General features: G+C 42.6%; 1 protein-coding gene across 5 annotated transcripts in view; it reads left to right on the top strand.

The window, feature by feature from the left end:
• The window catches only part of PPARA (peroxisome proliferator activated receptor alpha), a 264,838-nt gene that overhangs the window by 107,312 nt on the left and 139,766 nt on the right, over positions 1–17,760 (top strand). For all 5 annotated transcript variants that reach the window (XM_085652413.1, XM_085652414.1, XM_085652415.1 and 2 more), the window contains one exon: positions 8,660–8,786. The gene's annotated coding sequence lies outside the window, so the exon portion shown is untranslated. The remainder of the gene's footprint in view (positions 1–8,659; positions 8,787–17,760) is intronic.

The following is a 17,760-nucleotide window of genomic DNA, read 5'->3' as shown; positions in this document are numbered from 1 at the left end:
CTCAAAGGATTTGCCTTCCATTCTAGATTTTCCGAAGCGAGGGATGACAAGCAGATGCTTATTATTTGATCGGAGAGATCTGGCTTGATGGTAGGGACAAAGCCGCTTTTTTAAATATAGTGGGCCTTTACCTTTACTGGCTCAGTAGGCTAAGGTCAAAGCCTTGAATTCGATACGTTTGACAATGGGTAGCCAGTCAAGCTGTAAGGGAACACACACAGTGTGAAGCAGCACCAAAGCAAATTGCACTAGAAAAGCAAAAAGTGAAAACTGACTCAGATGGAAGCGGTGTCAAAGAGGTGAATGAGTCAGGTGCAGCCTCTGAAAGAAAAATTAGTGCTGTGGGCCGACGAGTGGAGGAAGAAGAAAGCTGGCTGAGAGGGTATCCAAAATGTCTGCAGTGGTCCCTTGAGAAATCATTTGCACCCATAGCTGAAACGTCTGAAACTGATCAAAGTGAAAATAAAAGTGAAAAGCTTGGGTTGAAAACGTGCAAAGGATTGATGGTGCTCTGTTCGGATTTCACAGCACCTGATCAAAGTTTAAACTGTATGAGCCACCGTGATGGCAAGCTGATAACAAAGAGTCAAGAGATGCTGAAATAAATAACTGAGAACTGTCATGGTCTGAAGAGAAAAGAATCTTTGAATGGAAAGAAGAAGATTTGCGGTGCAGAAAACTGCTGATACTATCCATGTGTACATTACTTTGCTCTGCCCAGGGTTGGAAATAGAATCTGAACTTTCCACCAGTTGGCCCAGAAATATTTCTTGACAAAAGCAATCTATTTAATGATCTTTCAGGCTGTAGGGGATGAACTTGTGGATAATCTTTCTTGAATACTTGCTATATTTACTTTCTTTTTCATTACTATGGTTTTATTGAACTGCATGTCTTCAACGATTTTTGTGTTTTTTTAGCTTGGACTTTGATTGAGGTGAAAATGCTGATTGATTGTTTCAAATGTTTGCTTTCTTTCTGAAATTCCCCATTGACTGATGTATGCATTGGACATAAACTATAGACATTTTTGAAAAATAACATTTTTATGCAGCGTTTTTAAGAGACACTACAGTTAAAGACATTGCTGAATTTTTGGATGCCAAACATGGAGGACGAACGCCGGGATATTAAACACCCTACGTCGAGAGAGACTAAACATAAATGGACATTTATTTATTTGGCAGCAAGTTTATCTAGTGTTATGAGTATTTGTGTAATAGCTTGGTTCCTACATGTGAAATTTCCTATGCATACACTTGTATGCTTAACACCTACACCTGAACATTATTATTTTACTCTTTCACTGTTAGATGAGAAACGTAGGGTTTCTTACCAGAACAATGCATTTATTCAAATGTTACATTATACGCATAGTATTGCTAATATTTTTGATTGTTGGGTTTGTGGATTGTTGCCTGCTCACCAGGAAAAAGGGGGAACGCCACTCATACCACTCTCATTCTCCCACAATGGCTCTTGCACGGCTTGGTTTGGAGTTTTATGGGCAGCACATGTTAGTAAGATTTTTACTTTTGATATAGGAGGTCTTAATAAAGAGCTAAATATAGCATGTTATACAGATGATGTTGTTAACCCACAGGCAAAAGGATAAGATTTAGAAGTGGAGGAATATGGTGTTCATGGTGATTATATCACTAAGTATGTTAATATGTTCTCTTTTATGCTTTCTGTACTCATGAAGTTTTATGTATCTGGAATATATATTTTTCATTATTTAATTAGACAAAATGTGTTTAGTAGAGTCTAAAAGGAGGGACTGTTGACCGGTAAAAAATGTATTCTGTTAAGTTAGCCTCTACTCCTCTTCCATTTTTGTGTTTCTGCGAGGACTTTTGCAAAGTCAGAAGTTACATGTTCACTGGAAAGTTGGTTGTACTGATAATACTTGCGTGCCACAGTAAGGAGTCCTACCCTGCCGAAGGGCCAAAGTGCACAGATGTCTAATCTGTTAGCCCACCAATGCCTGTTATCTCCCTTGCCTGTCTATAAGAGTGACGTGGGAGGGGGTTTATCAGGATTCAACAGTTCAGCATGTAAGCATTATACAAAGGGGTTGTGTAAGCATTATGTAACAATGACAAAGTGGTTTCAATGTGTCTAACGAGGCACTGAAAAGTTTAAATGCCATGTTTGAACTTGTACTTGCCAGCCCCCTCCCTTGGGCACTTGTAGTGTCTGAATGATGGGACTCCTCTCATGAGATGAAATAAACTTGTGTTTTGTTTCCACTCCAGTGTCGATCCTTATTTTGTGAACCTGTAGACTAAGGGTGCCCATGCACCAGCGAGACAGATAAAAATCTCACTTCTACAATAGGACTACTGTGCTTATTTTGGGGTAGTCGCATAAAGTGGTGGTGGCAGCATACCGAGTTGTTGTAAATCTTTAGTATGGCAGGACCCTCTTTTCTGTGTCAAGAGAGAACACAGACTTTTGACCCCTCTCATGTAAAGTTCTGCTTCAATGGGAAACTCAGGCCTTGCTCTCACATTCCGTGTGCGAGTGGAGTGCATGTAAGTGTGGTAGGTGTGTAGCACATTTATGGTAGTTGGAATCTGTGCAGGGTGAGAGTCTGAGTACTGGGATCCATAGCATCCATTTTTGATGCCCCCTAGTTTAGCATGGAACAATATAGAGGATAGATGGTGCTTCCCCAGACAGTTATTATTATTATTATTATTATTATTATGTGTTCTTATATAGCGCTCAACTTACCCTTGGGCATCTTGGCGCTTGCATTGGGAACCCGTCCTGGTTTTTCCCTGTGAGATAACCCGTACTGGGCATCCCCAAGGTGAAAGCCAGGCATCCCGCCGCGGGGGGGCCGTTGTGGAGATTAAGCAAGCTTGTTGCCCAGAGCTGCATAGTGTGAACTTGTGCTTAGAGTGGGCACCGAAGCGAGAATTATCGAGTCTGTGGACAATTGGGCTCCGGACCCTGCCGCGTTGGGAATTGAACCCTGGTCCCGGGTCTGACCTCTGCTTCAGGGTATGCCTCCTCTAACCAGTGAGCTACACTTCTCCAGTGGAGGTGTATTGGCTGCATTCCTGTAACTGAAGGGTGGAGACCCAGATACTGAACTGAGGGAGGACAGAGGCAGTACTACGCTGAGGAATTCAGTTGGGTCGTTGTTTGCAGAGGACTGCTGATTAGTTCTTACTGAGCACTACCATTTGATAGCTGGGAAGGGTGAGGGGTGGAAGTGCAGTTTTTGTTGTTCAGGGGGAGGAAGAGTCTAGGCAGGGCCTGCACTTTTGCCTTTCCTGGATTACTAATTCAGGAAGCTGATGGCAGCCAGGTGCAGAGATCTCACAATTCATTGTGCCCTCTCTCTATGTGGCGAGAGCCAACACGTTGCATGAAGGCTGTGCCCAAAAGTCAGACAGAAATTGAAATTTGAAAGATCACCAACTTAAACTGATTCGGAGTCCTTAAACAGTGGATCCAAAGCCCAGTATGAGGTGAAACTGTCCAGGAGGAGAGGCCCAACGTGTTCCGGGCATGAGGAAAACCCAGTGAAAGCTGACTGATGAAAGAGAGCAAATTCAAAGCGACCTATGCTGTCAAGGGTTCTCCCAGTCTTCCTGAACCGGTCAAGACGTTTAAGTATCAAGCATCATATTGTTGTGTGGCTTCTTGCTGTGTGCTTGAGTTAGTGACCGGTTTTGCTGCTGCCAAATCCTGAACTGAAGACTCCTCAACGATAAGGAACCCTATAGGCCTTGAGGCCGCTCACCCACTGAAGACCCAGCCTGGAGGAGAATTGGTGAAAACTATATGAACTCATTGATGCATCAAAGCACTGGGGTACTTTTAATTCAACCTAACGTATGCCTAATCAATTTCTGTATAGTATTTCATTTTTCTGTGAGATTAAAGTACTTTCTTTTAAAAATAAATACATTATTGGGCTCAACAATACCCTACTGTGTCTGCCAGTTGACTGTTGAGTTCTGAGCTCTGTGCCCAAACTTCCTCCCTCGAATCCTTAGACTGCTCATGCTCACTACGCTGAGAGTCAAGTGTGGAAAGTGTGCGCTTGGCCCAGTTTATAAAAGCATAGTTGGTTGGGCTTATCAGGACACTAAATGATCATAGCCACTATAATTGGATCCCAGGAGCCCCTGCCCCCGCCACCCTACCTCATCTCCCCTCCCCTGCAAGCCCACCACCCCTTCATCACCGAACCGGTTTCACAAACATTATCAAGCATTTCAAGTAGTGAAAAAATTGGGAGTGTTTATAACTTCAATTGACATTGAAATTATGCAGTGATATTAACTTTCCAATATAACACGTTAATAAAGTATCAGATTCAAGCATTTCAGTGTTGAGTCTTATTAATTCATTTGCTATGGTTGCCAATCAATTACGAGACCCTACCAATGAAAGTCTATGCAGCACAGACTCCTTCGAATAAAAGTCCTAAATCTTGGAGTGCTTGCAAGATGTAGTAAAACTCTCCTAGGTCTCTGTTCCTGTGACCTAATCGCTTTATGGTGCAAACCTCCTAAAGACAAAGTGACACTGTAGGGCCTGCCACTCTCATTACAGCCCCAGAGACAATTGTCATTGGATGTCCCGTTGCTGCTCCTGGGTCGCCACCTTGGAACGATATGCACAATGTTGGTGCCCCAAAGGCTCTATGGTGCTTATTTGTCCTCAGGAGTATTCCTTTTTATTGTGACAATCCTGGTACAGATTTCCTTTCTTTTCTTTTCTTTTCTTTTCTAATTATTGAAGTGACTGTCAGCAACTTCACATGAGTACCCATTCCCCTTTTCTGGGCCTGTCATGGACTGAGTGCTCGGTTCACGAGAGAGTTCCACAGCCTTAGTGGTGTTGGCTAGCCCAACCTGCACTCCTCTGCTTGTGCCAATAGGTTGCAGGGCGTCCTTCCCCTTGGCTTCTACATTGAGATGTCAGTGCTGGAGCCAGTCTCAGTCAGGAATTGGCAGACCACACACACCTGGGGTTTGGGGGAGTCCCAACCTCACAAACCAGTTTGGCAGGGCCAAGGGCTCCTTGGGCTGGTTATAACTGGTGGTCCCCTCTCCCAAGGGGACATTTTAAATAGTGCAACTACAGTTGGACTCTGTCAGTCTCCCAGGGCACTGGCCATCCACGGTGACAGATCAGATTATAAGGTTCATTGCAACTGGCTCTTTTTGATCAGGTCCTCCATGGCACTGATCTTCCCTAAGGGAATACTTAGGAAACCATTGAATGTAGTACATCACATTTTCAGCCCAGCGGAGCTGGGGACCCACAAAGCAGCTCTCCCACGAACAGGCAGGGTGAAGGCAGTGATCACGAGCCCACAATTTAAGCAGGATTTGTTGTGTTATGATGATGGTGGCTGTCTGGCTCCAGTTACCAGGAGTATTCTTTATGGCTCCCTGGCCTCTAAAGTGTTAGTAATCTCCCTGCACCTCGTTTAGATCGGTCTCCCTCAGTTGAGGGTGAGCCTCAGGAACCTGCCCTCTCGCCCAAGCTCCTTGTAGCTTCTGGGGCGCCGTCTCACAGCAGCACAAACTCACTCCCTACATGTATTTCGTAGGTCCCCTGGCCTCCAGGCCAGTAGCGGGGCACCTCTGTGCCTTGCAGCCATTTGGGTTATAAACCACACATAGGGTTAGAGGAACCTTTCCTGTATCCTCTGCTGAGCCCAGAAGGAGTGAGAGGTCAGTGCCACTTGCCTTTCAGCCAGGGTCCAATAGAGGTTAAGAAAGTACAAGCCCAAAGATCCTTCCACTCCAGAGTGGGGTTTATCCACACACTGGGTCCTTCCTTTATCTTCGTCAATTCCCTCTCCTCCTCAAAGTTTCTCCCTTGTGCAGGGTTTAAAAGTGGAGGGAGGGAGTTATAGAAGGTGGGTGTCCCTGGTGAACCCAGAGATTCCACATTGCCACTCCACCCCTGGCAGAGAGGGCCAACAGGCTGGTACAACACTCCTGGGGTTTCCTAAGATGGTGAAATCATGCTTTTGATTGTCACAATCTCTTCCTCTTTACTAGCTCTATTGCTACTGACTGCAACCCTGGTTCCTTCCCTCTGGGCCTGAAAGAGACACGCTGTGGTGACTGATGCCAGAGGTCTGACCGTTTTCTTTGGCCCAGGCCTGTCAATGAAGTGCGAGTTAATCATCCTATGCAGAATTCACCCCGCCCCCCCCCCCCACCCTCTTCCAGGAGACAGCTAATGCAGCAGATTGACTGAAGTGGCTTCGATCTACCTCGGGGCGCATATTTTGCCCACTGTGTAAATACAAAGAAGCCCTGCAGACTCGTACTCTGTTAAAAAATAAATTAAATAGGAATATATCTTTTAGGATTCTCTATTCGGTTAGAAAGCTTGCACAAAACAACTATTTTTTTCAAGGCCTAATCTGTGTCAGGCTACCTGTAAGCTGATACTGGGCAAATTTAGACAGTCCGATTTGCCTTGTCCATACTCGTGGTCATGTGTAGCCAGCGTGGGGCCTCTTACACCTGCTGGGCAGCAGTGAACCTTATTTTACTGGGTGGATACCACTCAAGTTCCTGCTAGTAGAAGTTTACAGCCAGAGAGACTCAATCAGTGTGATTCACCGACAGCAGAGGTCCAAAATGTAGGTAGGTTTTTAGCAGGTAAGTACTCAGTTTTTCACATATGTATTTAACTGCAATCAGTGGATGCAGCCCTTTAAGCACTCGTTTGCAGTATCGCTGGCTGGTTATCATTATTCTCTTACGCATGCATGAATGAATTAACTAATCTATAAAGGACAGCGAGAAAGTGACTATCAGTCCATCATGCCACGCTGGCTGCTCCTTAATCATTAGACTGTTCTAACAGTGTAGCTGGCCTCCTGTGTAAGTGCATATCAGTAGCTAATGACTGCATATTTTAAGTGGATGTGGGTAGTTATGAAATGGCATTCTAGAATAGCTAGGCACAGTGGTGGCCCGTGGAATGATTGCTGTGTTGATTAGATGTGCTTCTTTGGGAGTTTTACATAGAATTAATGTGCTGATTTATGGCTGCTTCGTGGAGTTCTCGAACATGGTAAGCAAATGGAGATACCAAAAATGGCAGCATGTGTTAGTCAGTCAATCATGGGTAAAATGGTATTGGCCTCACAGGGCAACAGCCGTGTAGTGATGAGTAGGCCAGCAGATGATTTTGCAACATGCTTCATATTTGTACAAAATATAATATTTTTAGAACTATGGCTCTGATTGAAATTATAAGAACCCTACCTGATGAATTTGTAGGTTACAACGTTTTTAACATTTTTAAAGTGGTATTCCTGCTATTTTAGAGATGTATAAGATAAGAATAATAATCTTTTTCGCTTATAAAGAATTTCATGATATATTGTAATACTATGGGACTGGAAATCTGTATATATTATATTAACATATTGTGAATCTCCGATGAGGTCTATATCAATCAATACATTTCAATTCAATTTCAACATGCTTTCTCTGTTAGACTGGACATCCCGTGGTTAACATCACACACCTTATTTAGGTAGCCTACCTGCATAGAATGTGGAAAGCTCTATTGGGTGTTTGGTATGTTTTGAATACTTGTATTGTTTTTCTTGAATTCTTTTTTCTGGCTTACTCTTCTTTGGCTTTCTGCCATATCTTCTTTCCTCTCCGTTTTACTTAATTTCATACTTATATGATGTTTACTTTTTACTTTATTGTGCTCGTGCTCTGATACCAACTACTCCAAAGTTATGTGCCCCTTAAAATGAAGGTATGTTAGCCGGAAAGTCAAAGTAAGGATAAAGGCTTGTTGAATTCTGACATTATTGTTTGTCCAAAGAAAGAAAATCATCGATTGTGGAAACATAATGTTTGGGTGATGAACCTTATCTTAAACCTTCACCTTAGGAAATTCTGCAATCTCTTCAGATAAATTGCTCTGAAGCAGCCATCAGTACTATATGCAAGCAGTTCAATAACAAACAAATTGTTACTTCCTTTTGGCAATGGGTGGGACAGTCAGCCACAGAGGGTATTTTTGTCATCTTCAAGTGCAAAACAGATTAAAAAGATTTGTGGGGAAGCCTAGACTTGGTCTTTTAGCTTTCTCTTCTTATGTAGCTCTGTGTGTTGGGGTCAGGTTCCTGGGTGTTCCTGTCCACCATGACTCGACCTGTATGCTCTTGATTATTTAACTAGTAGGTTGCAGAAAAGCACATTTGGGATTGCACCTCTTGAGTTAATAATTACCTGGGCAACTTTAACGATTAGTTCATACAGGATCTAATAGTGCAGTGTGGAAATACAGTCGGCTGGCTTCTACACTGCTGGACTGAGTTCTAAGCTGCGATTTTAGTTATTTTCCTTTTACTTCTGTGAAATGTATTAGGCGGCTGCTAAGCATACAGAGTAAATGTGGAAAAAAGTGAGTGAGAACGATGTTTCCCCCTAATATTTCTTAACTCCTGCTGGCACACACTGCAGCAGTGTCCAGTTTGGAGAACAAATAAGAGAAGCACGTTTGACATGATTAAACAGCAGCCGCAGCTGCTGCCTCAGACCTATCCATGTGCACCTGTATTTCAAGATAAGGTGGTTTGCAATCTTAGGTTTTCTTCTTTCTTTCAGAATTCATTTTTTGTTTCTTCTTTTTGCAGAAGGAACTTTTGGTCAAGATTGCCACTGACCTGGAAGAAGGCCTGCCTTGTGGTCTGTAGCAAGGGGATTCGATTGGTCGCTGAGTGTCTGTACTGACTTTTCAATGTCCAGCACACGTTAATTAAGGTGAGAACACGTTTCTGTGGCGTTTTCGATTAATTGACGCCGAGTGAAGCGGTGTATGAGGTTCATTTCTAAATGATGGTGTACTGCAGGCTCTTTCTCAATGGTGGCTTGTTTATATATTTGGCTCTCTCCTTTTTAGCTCAGAAGACAGCGGACTTGATGGGCAAAGCAGTAAAAGTAAATAAAGCATCAAGAGCTCTGCCCTTGTGGGTCTTGCCAACTGCTTTGAAGGTTTGCTTTGGACTCGCAAGTTCATTTTCCATGTGCTTGCTGCTTCTATGAAGTATAGTTATCCTTTGGTTATTTTAGTTAAACTGCGCCACACTCTGGACAATGAGTGTTGCTCATTGTCGAATTTCTATTCACCTTCCTGTGGGGTACCCCAACATGAGTCTGCATTGCAATCATTTGTAGGAATTTTATTCTTGCCCATTCTATGGGGATTTTATTGCCATAAATAAATTGTTCACCACTCTGTACTAGTGATTGTAAACTTTTGGTTGGTTTCTGTACCTGTTTCCCTTAAGCAGTCCACATCTTTGCTTTTAACCTAAGAACTGGCAAGTAAAGACTCCAATAATTTCTGTTTTCTGACTCCTTCTGGACAGACCTTGCCATTGGATGGGACTTCAGTCTTTGGGTACATGGCGCTAATGAAATGCATGGCGCGGGTCTGCTCACTGGCTTTTGAGGACATCCTTTACCTACAGTTATTAATTGATCCCCACACTTTCAAGGCCATGCATGTGATTTAATAGTCGAAACATCTACGGTCGTTTACTTCATGGAATGGCTTCCAGTTATGAAGGTAAATCTCGTGCCATCTCTTGATTTGGTTGATCAGCAATGGAGCTTTCATTTCCAAAACCAGCACAATTAGACATGGGTTCATTGTAGGCAAGCGTATTTCAGTCCCTTAAGTCAGTTCCAACTCCTCTCTTCCACCCATCCCCCCCACAGACTCTTTGCACATATATATTTCCACCTGCAGCACATTACAATAGATTCAGTTTGTGCACCCCTAACCAGTCAAATGTCTCGTAGCTTAGCTTCAAACTACACCCCAGACTGTGTTATGAAAGGGCACACCAGCACCTTACACTCCTTCAAAAATTACTTCTGTAAGGGTACTACCACACTGCATCCTGAAAGGCATTAGTGCTTTACTTTAAATTGAAATGTTGTTCCCTGGATCCCTCCTATCTTAGACAACTTCCTTAACAAACATTGTTATTGTCAACCGTATAATGGAGTAACTGTTTAGTAACTAACTTTAAAAAAGATGTCATCACACTAGTGTAGGGTTCCTTTCGGTCAAGTGTTTCACCCCAGAGACCTGGATGGTTCTGCTTTATTCAAGGTCTAGGACAATATGAGAAAGGAGGAGTGACCATAATGTCCTCCTCCATTTATCTGCACCTTTTTGATGCAGTGGATCACTTGTTGCAGTTTCATAAATTGTTATTTTAACTTGTCCACTGACCCTCTTACTCCTTACTTCATTGCAAGCCTTACCACCATCCTGAAAAATGTGTCTCGCTTCCAAGCAACTACCAGTCTTGAACCCATCTAAAACAAATCACAAATGGCCAGAATCCCAATGAAACAAATTATCAACATTACTTGCTACCAACTAGATCTATTGAAAAGACTGCTTCTCCAACTAAATGCCTTCCACACAGCTTTTCAAGCTATCTGTTATTAACTTATGAAATTATGGTCGTCTCAAATCCTCTCTAACTCCTCTATGAGCAATCCTACTCTTTTCAGCCACACTCACAATAGGTTAGAAAAGGATTGACAACAGTGAACCAGTTGTCATGGAATTCCATTAGCTCCCTCTGTAGGTTAGAATTGGCCTTAAACTCGCCACCTTTAGCCCATGAGGCTCTACACTCTCAAAATCTCACTTATCTGGCTAGCATGCTATTCACATGTGGTAGCTATATGGGAGTCAGACGCACAGCCTCATGAAAGCTGGAATTGTTTCCAGTTCAGAACCAGGCAATCTCCAAATCAATCATACCCATCTTGTGCAGCCCAAATTTGGAATTCCTTACCTTTTAGAAATTTGTATTGTACCTTTCAGAAATTTGAATTGTACTTTCTCTCTGGACCTTCAGTAAAAACGTTTTTCCGTTAAACCTACTAATATCTTGGCCATTATGTTCAGTGACTGCGCATTGATGCACGTTACTTTCCCACAATTCTAACATAATGTAAAGACATGTCTGTGATACTGTTGTTTACTTTTTGTAAAACACTTTAAAATTCATTTTAAACATATTTTGGTCCGCAGCAGCAAAGAAAGGAAAATAAAGTGAGATTAAATGACTGGCTTACTGTCGGTTAGATTATTGAAACTTTGAAAGCAGGTCTCCCGGACTCCCTTATGGCATATCGGCAAATGGCACAAAAACCCACCTGAATCTGGTCTGGGAGTTAAACACGAAAAATCATGTAATTGTGCTGGTTTTCTGCAGTAAGGACTACAGTGAGTTCACCAAGAAGGGGGCGTTCTGTTCATGTTTCATGTAGGTTTCTTTATTCAGTAATCATGGAGGTATCAATGAATCATCAGGAGTAGTAGACTTTTCCAAGCTTAGTGACTGCCTTCACCTCTTACTCCTGCAATCCAAGCACCTGGAACTCTAATGCAGCATGACATTCCAGAGAGATTAGAAGAACACAAACTAACTTATAGGGCTCAGAACAGAGATCAGAAAAAACAGATGTGTCACAGAAGAGCAGAATCACTGGACATTCAACCTTCACTCAAAGCTAAACTCTAACCCCACCTAAACAATTATACAACGATGAGACCCACCTGTGCATTAGAAATCTTATTAACATTATTCATGTCACCCTAACTGATGATATACCATAAATGCTAGAATTTATGTCTCCAAAAAGTAAAAATGCAAAAATGAAAAAAACAGCCAAATTTTATACAAAATCCAGATGAAGAAAGGAAAACCAGTAGAGCAGAGTGCAAAAATCCTTCCTCGAGGACTATAGCACAAATAAGGAATCTGAAAACAGAACTGGGCCTGAAGATGAATGGCTGAATCTTTCCAAACTATATGGCCCCCAAAGTATGAATTAGAGTGAATGGGATCTGTTTAGATAGGATGTATCAGCGAAGAGGAATGAAGCAGTGATAACCCCTGAAGCCAGATCTCTTCTCCTGGTCACGTCATTGGTGGCACAGATACATTCGAGCAACGAAGTAAGGGATTGCCATTCTGAGTTGCAGAACACTAAGTGAACCTATTTGCAGATGAAGTGCACATCTCCTTGACAGAACCTAAGCATTCACTGCAGGTGCACATGAAATGCCAAGTAAGATTTAATATCATCTCTGGCTTCAAAATAAAAAGGGAAAATCAGAGATTCTGAATGTCTCACTCTCATGGGAGCGAGAGCTTGCCCGATCAGATATTTGAGGATCATTCTCATAAAATCAGTCAGAAATTGAACAAAGACCAACTTGCCCACTCTGAAGGCCCAGATAGATGCAGAATGGGCTTGTGGCGGACTTTACATTTTGTGGTTAGGGCATATCAGTATATTGGAAATTAACATGTTCTCCTGCCCACTAAATGCCTCCTGGGAACTTCCGGCTCCTGTCACACTCACAGGGACTAACACATCACAAAAGTTAGTGGTGGCATTTGTTTGGGCAGAAAGAAGAGCCAGAATTAGCAAAAAAGTCTTCTCGGCCCCTCCAGAGTAATGAGGGGGACTTCCATGCCTGATATTCTGAACTTCTGCTGTGGAGTCCACCTGTGCATTATAGTTGAATGGTATGCTCATGAAACAGAGAAGAGGTGGCTCCATAATGAACAGTCTATAGCAAGGCAATCTATTTGGCACATACACTGATTGCAGAAGGAGTCTTGCCATAAAACCTATATTTCTGAAATCACCAGGACACCAATGGAGGTGTGGATACGGTAGCAGCTAGAGCAGGACTCCTTACATTTATCGCCCCATTGACCTCAATTCACCACAGTTCACAATTCCCTTTCACTATAGAGGGAGGGAACTGTTAGAGAGATGAAGACCGAGTGATTGCCTAACTTTGCAAGATATGTTTGATAAAGGCCTTAGCAAATCCTTTCCAGAATGTAAGAAGTTTTTAAGTGACAGAACTAAATAGCCTTCAGAACACGTGAATTAGACACTGGATAATGTACCCCCATGTCGAAGAAACGGCTATCAGACATCTCATACCTTTGAAAAATACTTGGGAAGTTAGACTCCATGAAATATCTGATTTTGAGATTATATTCCTTACTGAATGAAGCTTGTGGTAAGACTACATGAAAGTGGGTGATGTCAGACACAATGGCAGAACAAATGGGGAGGGAGATAAAATGTGGACATACCCAAATGCTTTTGAAGTAGTCTGTATTGCAAGTCGGAATATAATCTTCTGATACAATGCTATTCAAATCCAGTAGGCTAAAATGGTTATATCTAAACATTTCAGTTCTATGTTGGTGATAGGGGAAGAAGGTGGGCTTAATGCTTATTTGTTGGGATACAGGAATCCTCTAAAGAAATCCCCAGACATATTCATAAGACATTGCAGTGACAACCTCCAGCGAGTCTGGGATGATCCTCTGACATGAAGAGGAGGAGGGGGGATGAGAGCACAAAGGGATTCTACTTTACCACTTGGTAGGAGCATCCAGGATAATCATCTCAGCACAATGGAAAAGGGAATGAAGTCCTGTGATACACTGGATCTCCTCCATGTGGCACTGAGAAAAATTATTAATATTATCCAGGGCATGAACACACATTTTGATAAAATCTGGAGCCCTCTTGTTGACTACTTGACCCCAATATCCTAGCTGAGGGATTAACTTCCCAGACTACGATCCCACAGCCAATCGGGCCAGTGGGTGGTAAGGAACCTTCCCTTATCTCACTAGACCTAGCAAAGGGGATTGAGGCACCTTTGCTTGTGTGGGGGTAGGTTGTCTGGGAGGTACGGTGGGAGGGTGAAATTAGGAAGTTTAGATTTCTTTTTTTTATTATCCCCGCAGACATAATTGTGATTTCGGGAGTGCTGTTGCTGGGAGAAAGTTTTGGTTTTCTTTATTAAAATCTCAAGAAACAATCCAACTGTGTGACTACTAATGTGCTACATTAGGGGGTCCAGATGAGGCACTTTAAAGTTATAATTTTTGTCTAAAGAAACAGTGAACGTAAAAAAGAAAAATACATAAAATAAGGAATCTGAGGAAAAAATGTAAACAACAGTTTTGAGGCCAAGTCATGCTTTATCTTAATGAAAATTAACAGAGCAAAATGTTGCCCTAAAAGCTTTTCTAGATAATAAATAAACCCACTCAAACTTTTTTAAAGAACAACCGTGTATACTCCACAGAAAAACGTGATAAGTTCTTCACCTTCTTTGAAGACATAATGAAAAAAATCACTCCCTTCACGTACGATTTGAACCCTAAAACATTGTCTACAAGATCACTTATTCATCTTTTAGTGTAGCACCCCAATCCTGAAATGTCTCCAATTATTGCCAGGAAAAAAACATTCTCTGATTTCCGTAAACCTTTGATCTCAACACTCCTCAAAGAAATTAGCACTTCAGTTGCACTGTATTTGACTAACCTTCATGTGCCAAGTACAGTTCAAATGGTCCACATCTTTCCCCTAAAGAAAAAGACTTGTGCACATGTTGATGAATGTAATAATTTTTGCCTGGCTTGAATCTTACCCTTCTTTGTCAGCATCCTAGAAAGCTGTGTGGAAGCTCAGCTCACACTTTTCATAGCTGGAAATGATCTTCTTGACAAACTTCAACTTGGTTTCAGATGCAGTGAGGGAAACATCAATTTTAAAAATAATGGATGATACACCTAATGTTTCAGATAAAAGTGAACATTAAATGCTTCATCCTTCTGCTCGGTTCATTAGTTCAAGCTATTCTTTATTGCATGTTATTAAAAACCTACTTGCAAACACCAATAAACATGCCAAAGGAATTAGTCCTATAAATAAACTGTATAAAACTATGTGATACAAACCATATGCTAAAACGTCAACATTATTAAAATCACTAACTACAGATCGGCTCACTGAGTGAATAATCATTAAATACAATGAAGTCTACTCAAGGCACTGACAATAGAGATAAACTGGCATGATATTTGTTACATTTAATCACAAAAATAGACTGTTTCTAGAACTGTATTGATATTATTAGATTTGATCACATTCCTTAAATACATTTTTTGTATAATGTAAGTTGAGGCAAATGCAGAATATGTGTTCAACTGATTCATTTTCTAAATTTCATAATCCACATACGCTACTCTTCACATTAGCTGACAGACCCAATGCTGCAGGTGCAGTCATTAATTCAAGTTCTCCGAATCGAAACCTCATATAACCAAGATGAACGTTGGGAGATGAGGGAAGTAGTGCAGCGTAACTAGGTCATAGTTCTCTAAAACTTTGAAAAGTTTTTTCATCAAGACATTGAAATTGATACCAGACATTCAGCCTTGGATGGTGATACAATACCTCTAACTCACTTCACTTAAAACAGTGTTCCTTCTAATTTCTCCCACAAACTACATTGTTCCAGTGAAAGACTGGCTCAATTATTGCTCTGCACTGAGCTGCCGCTCCTTCGCAGTGGATGTGCCAAATCTCTAAACTTCATATTGGATAAGAACTTGAAATTGCAAGCACATATCAGTATATTGGGCAAAGTGGCTCATCAATGATTTACACTTCTACAAGGTACTGAACTCTTCTTTCCAGTAAATGGTTTTAAACCAGCGAGCCAAGCGCTGGTGCTTTGAGGTTGGACTGTGGAAACTCACTTGTTATAGGAATCCCTCAATTGCACCTCCTTTTCAAAGCAATTGTACAAGCAGTAACAAGATCCTTCTGTGAGAGAGCTTCTTGGGTATGTAATTACATCCACTGGACATCATGACATTACAAGTCTTATGTGTTTGGTTTTGATTATAATAATGTATTTTATTTTATTAAAAGCCAGCTCTTCTTATCCAAGTTCAATATTTATATATAGGGCAGGTGTAATGTTTTCCAGACAATCTGGAGTGGATGGATATTGAATCTTGCTCAAGATATTTGAGGTTCTTACAAGAACTCTTACAGATGAATGGATAATTGCCACCTGTTCCTTACTTTGTTTCCTACCAAGTGCATCACAAAGTCCTAGCAAGCTGGAGGTGGCATAAAACAGTTTTCAAAATCTTTGTGAACTGGCATTTCCAGAGGAACTCCTTTCCACGTTGGAAGCCCCAATATCAGTGGATGAAGCTGGTTAAGTGGAAACTGTTACAATGAAAGAAAGTTGTATGAGGCATTTATCAATACTTAAATTTCCGAGGTCTTTTTAGAGAGGTCACAAGAGTCGAGGGGTTCCTACTGGGGCACCAGTGTCGCTCCAGTTGCTTACACTCTGGTTTGGAGGTTTGAAGTTTGGGAGTTTACCAGCTGGAGTGTTTGCTGGTCCTGGCCGTTTCCAAGGGGGGTGATGGTGTCAGCGCAATTTGAGATCCAGTCAGAGAAGATTCTGACGGCTAGCTCTAGGTTGCTGATGTTTTTGGGTTAAGGGCGGCCGTCTATTGGGTCTCAGTGATTTAGTTCCATCTGCGGTGGGCAGAAGTGGAGGATGAGGGGGGTCATGGTGAGCCTGCGATGGGGAAGTGGACAATGCTGTGGTCTGTCCAGGTGAGTTCAATGCTGTTTCGCAGTGTATGGGGCTGGTGACTAGTTGTTTGACTCCGATGTTGCTCATGCTTTCCAGGAGGCTGGCGGTGTTTGTGTCATTGGGAAGTTTAGGTTGCCAAGGAAGATGTAGTACTTGGAGTTGATTGCCAGTGGGACAATGAGTTCAGCGATCGTGTTGCAGAAGCCGGGACGGAGGCCTGAGGGTCTGTAGGCGAGGGTTCCTCTGACTGAAGTGTTTGCGTTGATACTGATAAGGAAGTTGCGGTGTTCCATGATTAAAGAGAGGTCTTCTTTGGAGGTGATGCATTGGATGGTCTCCTTGTGGATGATGGCGATGCCCCCTCCGTGTTGCTTGGTGCAGTTTCTGTGTATCATCTCATAGCCGTGGGGTGTTACTGTTGGATGGTGTGAACTAGATCTTGGTGATGGTGATGGTTGAGGTTTTGATGGTGTTCCAGATTTCGATGGCGTGCTTGCAGAGGGATCGGGCGTTGAGCAGCATGCAATGGAGTTGTTCAGAAGGGTTGGAGATCGGCTGTGTAGTTGCGACGAGGGCTTCGGTGTCGCAGGTGAAACCGGCAGCGGTGGCAGGAGAAGGATCCTTCTGTGGAACTCGAGGGGGCGAAGCAGCAGTTGTTGTTGCGGCCTAATGGGGGCTAAGGCAAGGAGCTCTGAGGTGGTGTAGCGAAAGATGGCTGGCGAGCCAGTGTTCCTGGCATTGGTGCTGTCCAAGCTCGGGCAGGCGCAGACAGGTTTGGATTTGGCATCTTTGTGGAATGGCCTCCATAGATGGTCCTGGAAGGTGGAAGGGGCCGACATGGAAGCATGAGGGCAGGAGTGGAAAGATGGTGTCAGTGCGACACAAAACCAATGGAAAACGAGCGGTTGCTGATGCAACCTGACTCAACAGAGTGCTGATTGGCAGTGCAGGAGTGGCAAGGCGGGAAAGATTTGTCAGTGCCGCGCAAAACCAAAGGGGAGCAGGCGGTTGCTGGGAAACCAAAAACAGAACACTGCATGTCAATCGTGGGCAAAAGCAAGGAGTGGAATGCGGCAGCGTGAGTGGTGACCTGGACGCCGAGGTCAGGAACTGCTCCGCTGCTCAGTTGCTTAAACAACTGAAATCTTTTGAAGTTAACCAGGACTGCGGATCCCAAAATGCATTGGTTTGTTAATAGTTAATAACTGCAATATATAGTCCCGTGGATGTGCAGCAAGCCCTAATTCCTAC

The sequence above is a fragment of the Triturus cristatus genome, chromosome 4_1, assembly GCF_964204655.1.
Source record: "Triturus cristatus chromosome 4_1, aTriCri1.1, whole genome shotgun sequence".
Classification (NCBI taxonomy): domain Eukaryota; kingdom Metazoa; phylum Chordata; class Amphibia; order Caudata; family Salamandridae; genus Triturus; species Triturus cristatus.
The sequence above is the reverse complement of the archived record's forward strand: the minus strand, read 5'-3'. Positions and strand labels throughout refer to the sequence as shown.